Source organism: Urtica dioica, chromosome 2 (genome assembly GCF_054948205.1).
Source record: "Urtica dioica subsp. dioica isolate 48M chromosome 2, U.dioica_male_clone48M_v1_H2, whole genome shotgun sequence".
NCBI classification, from domain to species: Eukaryota; Viridiplantae; Streptophyta; class Magnoliopsida; order Rosales; family Urticaceae; genus Urtica; species Urtica dioica.
The window spans coordinates 9,206,999-9,219,425 of NC_142757.1; the positions used below are offsets into that span (position 1 = coordinate 9,206,999).

Below are 12,427 nucleotides of genomic sequence, written 5' to 3' on the forward strand. Positions count from 1 at the left end.
ACATCGGCGCCTCCTGACGAGCGTTCCGAACCCAAGAGGGTGAATTCGGCCCTGGAGCTGGAGGCGATAGAGGCTTGAGGTGACTGCTTCCGTCATCTCGAGGAGTCCCCACTGTCCTGGTGGAAGGGTGTAGTGTCGAAGAGCGACATTGCCTTCTTTCAGGCGGGGGTTACCGATGCTCAGAGGGTCAGTATTTCTATTCATTCTGTCGTAAGCATAGGTTTAGTTTTAACCCTTGCTTTTTGTCATCGCAGGCGTATGTGAGGGCCGTGCGGAGCAACAGGATTTTGCACGACTTCATCCGGTGCTTGGGGGCTGCCCAGGAGGAGCTTGCTCGGACGAGGGCTAGGCTAGCTCAAGTCGAGCGAGGTTCACGCCCGAGGGCGGAGACCGAGACACTTCGAGACCAGCTTCGCGAGGCAAAGGTGGTGATACGAACCACGCCAACAATGTGACGGTGACCCGGAACCAATGTTGGTGCCTTCACAAACCAGGATCTCAAGTTCGATAACTCTGCGACCCAACGCCTAGAGAGACGCGAACCTTGGAATAATGAGGACGCCACAAACGAATGTGTAAGTTCGCTTGATAAGTCAGGGATGAACGCCACAAGGAATACCTTGATAAGTTCAGAAGTTTCTTCAAGAAACAAAGAGAATTCTCTCAATTTTTAATAAAAAACATAGTCTGCCTTTCTCAATCATGAAACCTCTTTAAATAAGGAAAATACAATGCAAATTCGGAGCTCCTTGTTGCCCTAGCTTAAATGGGCCTAGAAGACATTATTTAGGCCTAATAACATTAAAATTAAAAGGCTAACTTAATATCTAACACATATCGGCTTCATTTAACATAAATAAAGCCCAAAAACACTTTAAAAGGACTCCAACTTAACCCATTGTCACTAGTACAATTGATAGCATCAGGTACGACAAAAATTCGCACCTGAAAGTGCTAGAATCGCACCTGAAAGTGTCATCAGGTGCGACTTTAGATGCGACAAAGTCGCATCTGAAAGTCCGCACCTGATGATATCAGGTGCGACTTGTCGCACCTGAAAGTCACCACTATCAGGTACGACATTTTAGGTGCGACTAGTCGCACCTAAATATCCTCCAAAATAAGTTATTAAAGCGGGAGTTATAGTATCAGATGCGACTAGTCGCATCTGATACCTTCGCGGGAAACGTATCAGATGCGACTAGTCGCATCTGATAGTAATTCCCCACGAAATATTTGGCGGGTTACAGTACAATCAGATGCGACTAGTCGCATCTGATACTTTTCCCGCGAAGGTATCAGATGCGACAAGTCGCATCTGATTGTCTGTAGTTTTTTTTTTAAAACCTGATTCTAATAGAATCAGCCTATTAATTATTTAAAAATTATAATTTAAAAAATTATTTCAAAATTTATTAAAATTTTTTTTTTGTCAAATTAAATAAATAATTTGAATAATATTAATTAGAATAATTATATAAATAAGTTAATAGAAATTCTAATATTAAATTCATAAAATTTGATAATTTACGTTCAATAAATTAAAAAAATTACAATCTATTCTGTTTGTTTCCCTTTTTCACTCGAAGTCTTCCAATTCTGGAATGCACGGCCTCCTCTTCCGCCAGATCTTCCTCGTGCGCCTTGGCGGCTTGGTGCGCTGGCGCTCGAACGATGTCGCTGAAATTCTACCGAACCTGGCGTCTGATCAACATTTGGCATTGAAGCGGATGGCGGCGTCTGAACATTCGGCATTGAACCGGATGGCGGCGTCTGAACATTCGGCATTGAAGCTGATGGCGGCGTCGTCCCAGGGTGCAGCGTCGCGGGGGATGTCTGCATGGGAGACGGATGCTGCTGTGTAGGCAAAGAGTTGTCGCTGAAACGTCTCCATCTCAGCTCGTTGCTCACGCCTCATCTCTTCCATTGCAGCCTGTTGTGCGGCCAACGCTGCTTGTAGCTCGCTAATCACTGGATCTGGAACGCTCCGCGATGAAGAACCTGAGGACGAGCTGTCGTCCTGAGCCTGAGCCAAGAGATAGGAGGATCTCGGGATCGAGGGACCTATCCCGACATACCAATCTCGACGTTGCCCGAGAACAGTATCCATCGCGTACTGCTCCGCCTGGTCTATGTCAAACGTTTGGCCTGACTCCGCTGCTTGTCGCTGCATATCCTCGACTTGAGTCATAATTCGCGCCTTCAAACATATGTTAAAAAAATTATTAAGATTATCGAAACTTGATTATTAAGTAATTAACACAAGTAACTTACAAATGCTTGTTGCGCCCAAGCTGTCGTTCAATTGCCTTGATCATCTTGATGTTTTTTCTCCCACGTGTTTAACGCCGAGGCCAAAGTCCCATCTTCCCTACTCTGCAGTTCTTATGAAAATATGAGTAATGTATTTATTGCAAAAAAAATATTACAAAATTAGAATAAACTTACGTTCAAATGTCGATGAGCCAAAAAAGAAATCGACCCTTGTGTGGACTTCGTTTTCTTGTTCTTTGAATTGTCTCTATTGCGAGTAGACTTTTTCTGCACATATTAAATTGCGTTATAATTCATTTTCATAGAAGATAACATAATTTTTTTGAATTATACATTACCTTCCAATCGTTAGTTGCGAACTCCTCTATCACCTTCTCCCAATCGTCTTTTTGATATCCTTTTGGGATTTCTTTCTTGGCGACATTCATTTGCCCACAACATTTTCCTAAGAAACTCCCTGATAATCTAGACTTTTGGTTGCGCCTCATTCGCTTTGCATCGCGAATGATAGTCTGGTCAATCTGATGACGATAGCAATCCGCCGGAAGCAGCTCCTCGGTCTCATCATCCTTGTACACGAAAGTGTACTCGGAATGAAGTGCGCTCAGAATATTGCCCAACATCTGGGGCGTCACTTTGTTCCAATCACGAAGTGTGACCGGGATATGGACTTTCACCAAAGCGCCGACGCGGTTGTTGAATACTCCTACCTTTTTTATTGTTTTCCTTACGTCCTGGTAGAAATTTTGGTTGATTGGGTCGTACCTAACAACTTTCGCACCGGGTACCCCAAGCGCTGCTTTTGCCGAAGTAGAGCCGGTTGTTGGTCCCCTTGTTTTCTTAGGACCTTGGGAACCCGGTGTCTCTAGCGGAGACTCATCTCCACCTGCTCCTGAACGGTGTAGCGGAGACTCATCTCCACCCGCATCTGACATCCTGTAAGATGTGAACAATATTAGTAAATAAATATTAGTTTTCTATATAAAAAAACGTGGACGGCGACACGGATTTTATTATTAACAAACCTCACATATGGCGGAGGAAAACCGTGGTTACATTATATAGTAAATAAACATACAAAAAAGATATTACTCATTCATCGTCATCTATGCCTATAATGTTAATATCATCTTCTATATCGACATCAACATCTTCTCCCTCAAAAATGACCCGTCTCTCATTTTCATCATCGTCTTCTTCATTATCGTCAACGACAGTCCCTAACTCAGCTTCATCGATTTCGTGTCGATGATTCAAACGCTCGATGTTTGACAACTCTATAGTCAATGGGATCGCGGCTGAGTTGGAGGGGTCAACTTCAGGAATGTCCCAAATCCCTCGATGATTGCATTCCTGGACGATTTCCCAGTTGCCGCCTTTAACAAGATCTTCGATGTAAAAAACTTGTTTGACTTGAGTCGCGAGTACGTACGGCTCCTCTTTAAACCACTGTTTCGCAGTATAAGCACTCGTTTCTCCAGTAGTCTTATCGGTGTGCACTAGTCGGTTTGCATGATACTTGTCACCGTACCAAATGCATTTGAACAATACAACACTATAGTTATGCCTATAGTTCATGACGATGACGTCTTCCATTCGACCATAGTAAGTGAAATCATCCACAAGTACACATACACCGCTATTTTGAAATATCATCTCAAGCTTACACAAGATCTCGATGATAGACTCTTGCGCATTTTCAAGATCTTCTACTCTCAAGGTTCTCTACTTGGATTGGACATTTCGCTGAATGAGAGCGAGAAATGAAAGTTTGGAAGAGTTATTGATAAAGGACGACGGAGAACAAAATGAAAGAGAGATTATGAATTCTATGTTATTTTGAGCTCGGATTGAATAAGTTGGGAGTTTTTAAACTAATTAATTCGAAACTCTACCGAAATTTCGGCAGAGTTTCCCCTATTATACTGACAAACCAAAAACCTGCAAAATTATTTAAAAACATACACAAACCATCCAGAACTATCCTATAAATTAGCTCAGCCCTAAACCGAACCTCCGTGGTTCGATCACAACATTTATAAATGAAAAATCGAAATAAACAAAATATTACAAACTATCAAAACATGTCACAAACTATCAAAGCATGTCACAAAACTATTTTTCTTATTTAAATTACAATTTCATTACATGTTAAATCAACTACACAAACTTATCACAAATTAATTAACTAATTATAAACTAAGCAACATAAATGTAATTATTAAACTAATTACAATTTCTAGGTAATAATTTACTTACAATTAATCTAAATTAATTAAAAGCAAAAAATTTAAAAATGTCACAAACTATATATCAAAACATGCCAAAAAACAATTAAAACTTAATTTTAACCTAATATAAACTAATCACATTATTAAGCATGTGAAATTATCATATTAATACTAACTAATTTACAATCAATTTAAACTTTTAACCTAAACTAATAGAATTATTAAACTTAACCAAATTACTAAACATGTTAAATTAATTATCAAATTAATACTAATTAAGTTACACATTATTATTAACTTACATATTTCACATTAATTAACTAACCTAACATATTAACTAACATATTATATATACACTAACCTAACTAACTAATATATACACTAATATATATTTATACACTAATATATATTTATCAACCTAACTAACCTAGTTAACTAAGTAATATATGATTATAAAAAAAAAACTAATATATACACTAACCTGCTAGGACGGCCGGCCGGGGACTCGGGTACAGCGGCTCGGAGGCTAGGAATCGGGGACAACGGCTCGATGGCTGGGACTCGGAGGCAGCGGGGCCGGGGCTGAGCGCACGGCGAGGTCCGGAGGCACGAGACGACGAGGCTGTGAGTTTAAACACTGATCAGAGAGAGAGCGAGGCAGAGAGGGAGCGAGGCAGAGAGGTAGAGAGGGATTGAGATAGAGAAATACCGGTTGAGAGGCGGAGAAGACGGCGGAGCGCGGAGGAGCTACGGCGGCGGAGTGCGTCGGAGGCAGCGGGGCCGGGGCTGAGAGCACGGCGAGGTCCGGAGGCACGGGACGACGAGGCTGTGAGTTTAAACATTGAGAGAGAGAGAGCGAGGCAGAGAGGGAGCGAGGCAGAGAGAATCGTACCTCGAAACGAGATTGGGAACGAAATCGGCGAGTCTCTCGTAGTCGGTGAGAGCGTTCCAGACGGAATCCACGTCGGCTTGGACGAATGTCTCGGCCTTGACTCAGTAAGATGGCGGAGCGCGTCGGATTGCGGCGGAGGTGGCGCGCGCGGCTTGGTGGAGGAGCTGCTGGCCGAGTGCAACCAAGAAGGAGAAGAGAGAGAGAGAAGCGGCGGCGGAGCGCGGCAGAGGGTGTGGAGCGCGGCAGACTTGCAGAACTGGCCGGAGAGAGGGTTTTTTTTTTTTTTTGAAATCGGCGGAGTGAACTGGTGACGCAGATGAGGCAGAGAGAGAGAGAAGCGGCGGAGGTGGTGGCCAGGGCGGAGCGCGGCGGAGGTGGCAAAGAGAGAGAGGGTTTTTTTTCAGAGAGAGAGGCGGTTTTGAAATGAGGAAGACGAAGTGCAGACGATTTTTTTTAATAGAAAACCTAACTTTCAGGTGCGACATTGTCGCACCCGAAATATCTATCAGATGCGACTAGTCGCACCTGATAATATCTTATAAAAAATAATCCAAAATGCCACGTCAATCCTGAATGAAATAATGAGGGGGAAGAGTTGGCCCGCTTAAAATTTTGAAACTATCAGGTGCGACGTTGTCGCACCGGATAGTTTTTAGGACTTTCGGGTGCGACTAGTCGCACCCGATACTCAAAAGCAAACAACAAATTTAGCGAAATTTTTAACACTTCGGGTTGACTATCTGGTGCGACTAGTCGCACCCGAAAGTAATTTAGATGCGACTAGTCGCACCTGATAGTCATGCGCATCAGAAAACCAAATTTGTAGTAGTGTGTTTTTGGCTACGAAAATAACAAATAAATAACTCAAACAATAATAACTAAAAGAGTCTTAATCAATAACAACTTGAATGATGTGAATAAGCTCTCCTTTATTTCCTTGGGTGTGCTTGCTCTCCACTTCTTGCACAACTTGTAAAACAAGATTGTTCATATCTTCCTTCATTCGCTTTGCCCTTGCCCTTGTGATTGGTCCATTTGTTTGTTCCTCCTTGATGTCCGCATCACTCCCCCCCCCCCCCTCTTGAAAAGGATTTGTCCTCAAATCAGAATCTGCATCAAAAGGACTCAAGTCATATACATTGAAAGTTGCACTCACATTGTACTCACCGGGTAGATCTAGTTTGTAAGCATTGTCATTGATCTGATCAAGCACTTGGAATCGTCCATCTCCTCGTGGGAGCAGCTTAGAACGTCATTCGGCTGGAAATCGCTCTTTCCGTATGTGCAACCAAACCCAATCTCCAGGTTCAAAAATCAATTTACGGCGTCCCTTGTTGGCTTGCTTCATGTATTGTTCCGTTCGCCGCTCAATGTTTTGTCGAGCTCGTTCATGAAGTTGCTTCACGAATTCTGCTTTCTTTTCGCCATCTAAATTCAATGTTTCAGAACTAGGTAAAGGTGATAAATCCAAAGGAGTTAAAGGATTAAAACCATAGACAAGTTCAAAAGGTGAAAACTTAGTTGCTGAATGAAGTGAACGATTGTATGCAAACTCAACATGTGGTATGCACTCTTCCCAAGACTTAATGTGTTTCCTAATCACAGCCCTCAATAAGGTTGATAAAGTTTGATTGACTACCTCAGTTTGGCCATCGGTTTGGGGGTGACAGGTTGTAGAAAACAACAGTTTGGTTCCTAACTTTCCCCACATGGTCTTCCAAAAGTAACTCAAGAACTTTGCATCCTTATCAGAAACTATTGTCCTAGGCATCCCATGTAGACGTACTATTTCTCGAAAGAACAACTCAGCAACGTTAGAGGCATCATCAGTTTTGTGACAAGGAATAAAATGAGCCATCTTAGAGAACCGATCTACAACGACAAAAATGGAGTCCTTCCCTCTCTTGCTCCTAGGTAATCCTAACACAAAATCCATTGAAATGTCTATCCACGGAGAACTAGGAATGGGTAAGGGAGTATAAAGACAGTTTGGTTGTACTCTAGATTTGGCTTGCCTACAAGTAATGCACCGACCAACTATCCTTTTGACGTCTCTTTTCATGTGAGGCCAGAAGAAATGTTCATGCAAGATTCCTAAAGTCTTAGCTACCCCAAAATGCCCCATCAGCCCTCCACCATGGGATTCCCTAGTTAGTAGATCTCGCAATGAACAATTGGGAACACACAACCTATTTTCCTTGAAAAGATAATCATCATGCCTAAAGAACTCCCCAATTCCAGATTTTTCACACAACCGATAATTTTCACCAAAATCAAGATCATCATTATAAAGCTGTTTGATATGTTCAAAACCAAGCAGTTTAGCGTCAAGGGTTGAGATCAGAACATACCTCCGAGAAAGGGCATCGGCAACCACATTCTCCTTACCTTTTTTGTACCGAATGACATATGGAAATGGCTCTAAGAATTCAGACCAGTGAGCATGTCGTTTGTTCAGTTTGTGTTGGCTTTTGAAATGCTTCAAGGATTCATGATCAGTGTGAATCACAAACTCTTTTGGCATCAAGTAGTGTTGCCACGTCTCAAGTGCTCGAATTAGTGCGTATAACTCCTTGTCATATGTCGAGTAGTTGAGTGTCGCGCCATTCAATTTCTCACTAAAATACGCAATCGGACATCGCCCCTGCATGAGTACGGCTCCAATCCCTACACCCGAAGCATCACATTCAATTGCAAATGCCTTCTCAAAGTCAGGTAAAGTAAGCAAATGAGCATTTGTTAGTTTATCCTTTAGACTCTTGAACGCATCTTCTTGTGCTTTTCCCCACTTAAATGGCACATTCTTCTTCATGATTTCAGTGAGAGGTGCTTGTATAGTGCTAAAGTCCTTCACAAATCTCTATAAAAGCTAGCACGTCCATGAAAACTCCGAACGTGGCCAACACTTGTTGGAGTCGGCCACTCTTGTATCGCGCGAATCTTCTGATCATCAACCTGTATACCCTGCGCACTTACAATAAAACCAAGGAAAACAAGCTTGTCTGTACAAAAGGTGCACTTTCCAAGGTTAGCATACAACTTTTCTTGCCTAAGTACCTCCAAAACAGATCGCAAATGAGATATATGGTCACGTAACGATTTACTATAAATGAGAATATCATCAAAGTACACAACCAAAAATTTTCCAATGAAAGACCGCAACACATGATTCATCAAACGCATGAACTGTTGGAATCGATCTAGGGTTTAAGAAAAAGATTAAACGCTTCGCAAAGCGGCGGAATTTTAAAATTTTCTTTTTAAGTAAAACTAGTTTTTACTAACCTAGACAAGAGCATATGCATGTAAATAAAAACTAATATGAGCTATTAAAGTTACTAACCTTTCTTGAAGCTTGAACCTTGTAGAAGCTTTTGGAAAGTTGCAACGCTCGTCTCCCCTCGCAGCACGTCTCTCTTTCTTTCCTCGGCACCTCGAGCAACCACGAAAGTTTCTATCACTAAATCACTCGAAAAGAAGGAATCAGTGAGTGGGCACTTTTAAACACTACGACTTAAGAACGAGTCTCGAAGTCGCAGAGCTAAACACTAGGTCGAGTGAGGACCTAGGTGCCAAGACAAGAAAAATCGAAAATATAAACTAGAGAGAGAGAGAGGAAGGGGCGGCCAAGTCTAGAGAGAGAAGCTCTCAATCTCTAAAACTTTGCATGAATGAAAAGTGTGGAATGAGGCTCCTATTTATAGGAGAGGTCTCACCTTCAATAAGGTAGTTTCCTCTTCTATAGAATATCACATATTCATGAGCCAATTTCCCTTTTCCTTCAAAGAGTCACACGGCCAAGACTAAGCAAGTAAGTCCTTGGATTTGTTTCCTCTTTTATTTGCTTCTCTCTTGATCCTTTTGGGCGCCTACCATGCTTTCCCCTTAGGGGAAATTTGTTTCCTCTTTTTCTTTTGGCAAGTATCTTAATACATTTATGCACAAAATAAACTCTCTTTCCTCTTGGGTAATATGGGCGCCTACACCATCTAGAAAGGGCTTCTAGAAGCTTTTCCATTTTGTTCATGACAACATGAAAAAGGCCCATTAAGAATTTTCAATGAAATTCTTATGAAATGAAATTAATTCACAAGGCCCAATTAATCATATTATGGCCGAGTGACATTAAGTCATCAAATGAACTTGTCAAAATTTATTGACATTCATTTCATCCTTTGTCTCAAAAGACAAAAATACCCTTTTGACTATTTTCGTTCTTGTTTTGACTTAGCTTCCAGTTTAACTATTCCTATCGATGTGATTCGTGACAGTGACCTCATGGACCCAAATGAACAAAGCTTTAGCTAAACACTTGGACTCAAAAGTTCACAAACCTTTTCCAAGTTTAGCTTAATGCCAGCTGACTCCACTAAAGAGCTGACACTGAAAATCTCTCGGTTCAAATGAATTTGTTTTCTACTCAAGAATTCGACCTAATTATAATGAGCGGATCCACTGAATATTATCTATGCTACCCTTCATGAATGTCATCAGCTAGTCGGGATTTACTAAATTACCATTTTACCCTTCTAGCTGTTATTTCCTCAACTCCTTTGTCGCTTGTGAATAAGTTAGAAACAATGTATTGACGAGGAGCTAACAAGTCACATTGTTTCATCCAAAAGAGTCAGGACTCAATTTGGACACTGGCCAGTTCATTTATTCACACTCCAAGGAACAAAGCATGAGGTGACATACATTGCATTTCAGCAATCTTGTACATGAATTCCATATCTATGAGAACTTCACAAAGTTACTCATGACAGACTCACAACTTAGTACCTCACCAATAGGCCTTGTTCGGAATCACATAGTGAGTCCGAAATTTGACTTTCTCAAATGAGAATACTAAGGTGTGAAATGACATGTCTCATTTCAGGATTAAGGTAAGCATGATGCAATTCATACATAGTGACTTCGAGACATAAGAGGTTAAATGGTTTGTTCTTATATTGTCTCTAGAAGTGCACTGGTCAATTCAGTATCTTCGGAAGATACCTAGAAGAACTATAGAGTCCCAAACTCTCAATGCCTCATAACCAGACATCATAGATTCTTCTAACAATCATACTGAGGTCAATAGTCCTTTGACCCTTAGATTGCGAATATATCGTTTTAAGCAAACTACGAAGAGTTTGTTCATGCAAATCTACATTTGTCTCTTCGTAAGTTGTTTAGTTTGTTTATGGACTAAAAGACTATGGTTTTATCATAAAGCTTCAGACAAGGAAGATTGAATGAACGTTTCAACTTTTTATTAATGAATAAGCAATTACAAGCAAGAGTCTTCGTAAGACTATATGACATCAAATGTACATAAATAGACACTACTACTCTTCTTGTGGGCACCATTGACAACAAACTCCCACTTGACTCAAAGAAGATGTGAGTAGTCCTACATGCCTGATCCCTCACGATGTTGGTCGAAGACCTTGTTCGCTAGGGCCTTGGTGAATGGATCTTCCAGAGATCTACTTCACCTCCACGTCTCCGCGTTGCGCGATCTCTCGAATCAAATGGTATTTCCTCTCAATATGTTTAGAGTGCTTATGGCTTCTAGGTTCCTTTGAGTTAGCGACAGCCCCACTATTATCACAATAAAGGGTCATGGGCTCGTCGACGTTTGGAACAACTTCCAAATACTTAAGGAATTTTCTAAGCCATACAGCCTCTTTGGATGCTTCAAAAGCAGCCACATATTCTGCTTCCATTGTGGAGTCAGCAATGCAAGATTGCTTAATTCTCCTCCACACAACAGCTCCACCATTAAGGATGAACACAGATCCCGAAGTGGATTTCCTGGAATCCTTATCCGCTTGAAAATCGGAGTCGGTATATCCCGTCATAGTCAGGTCAGTACCTGAGTATGTAAGCATCAAGTTCCTAGTTCTTCGAAGACACTTAAGAACATGCTTAACAGCAATCCAGTGCTCGGGTCCAGGGTTGGATTGGAAACGGTTAACTACGTTAACGGCGAAACAGATGTCAGGTCTAGTGCAAAGCATAGCATACATAAGGCTTCCTACGGCAGAGGCGTAAGGAATTTTCCTCATGTCTTCAATCTCTTGTGCAGTCTTGGGAGACTGGTCCTTAGAGAGTGAAACTCCATGCCTAAAGGGTGTTTGACCCCTCTTGCAGTCTTGCATCGAGAAGCGATCCATCACCTTATCAATATAAGATGCTTGAGAGAGCGACAGGGTCCGGTTTTTCCTATCTCGAAAGATTTGGATCCCCAGAATGTACGCGGCTTCTCCTAGATCCTTCATATCAAATTGCTTTGCTAGCCAGACCTTAACCTCAGATAACTTACCCACGTCATTACCAATGAGTAGTATATCATCGACATATAGTACCAGAAACACAACTTTGCCTTCGTGTATTAACTTGTAAACACAAGGCTCATCTATCGACTGTTCAAAGCCAAAGCTTTTTACAGTTTCATCGAAGCTAATATTCCATGACCTAGATGCTTGCTTTAGTCCATAAATGGATTTAAGCAACTCACAAACCTTGGCCTCTTGACCTTTATCCACGAAACCGTCTGGTTGAGCCATGTAAATGCGCTCGTCAAGATTGCCATTCAGAAAGGCTGTCTTGACATCCATTTGCCAGATCTCATAGTCGAGAGCTGCAGCTATGGATAGGAGTATGCGGATGGATTTAAGCATCGCGACTGGCGAGAAGGTTTCTTCATAGTCAATCCCTTCTTGTTGGGTATAACCCTTTGCCACAAGTCGTGCTTTGAACGTCTCGACGTTCCCATCAGGACCCCTTTTCTTCTTGTATATCCACTTACACCCTACGGGTTTAATCCCTTCAGGAAGGTCTACAAGTTTCCAGACTTTGTTGACATACATCGAGTGCATCTCAACTTTCATGGCGTCAAGCCAAAGGTTTGATTCAGAACAAGCCATTGCTTGGCTATAGGAAACAGGATCATCCATGTCGGAGACGGCTACAAGAGAGTCTCCATAAGACATGTACCTGTCAGGCTTTTGAGTAGCCCTCCCACTACGTCGAAGTACTACTT

General features: G+C 41.7%; 1 long non-coding RNA gene and 1 pseudogene across 1 annotated transcript; both read right to left on the reverse strand.

Moving 5' to 3' along the window:
- Positions 1-2,330: 2,330 nt before the first annotated feature.
- On the reverse strand, positions 2,331-2,720 carry LOC149404060 (uncharacterized). The gene is made up of 3 exons (XR_016294115.1): positions 2,613-2,720; positions 2,449-2,541; positions 2,331-2,376 (listed from the first exon to the last, which is right to left on the reverse strand). It is a non-coding gene; the product is annotated as an uncharacterized LOC149404060 (long non-coding RNA).
- Positions 2,721-6,286: 3,566 nt separating this feature from the next.
- LOC149404061 (uncharacterized) lies at positions 6,287-8,209 on the reverse strand (annotated as a pseudogene).
- Positions 8,210-12,427: the final 4,218 nt, after the last annotated feature.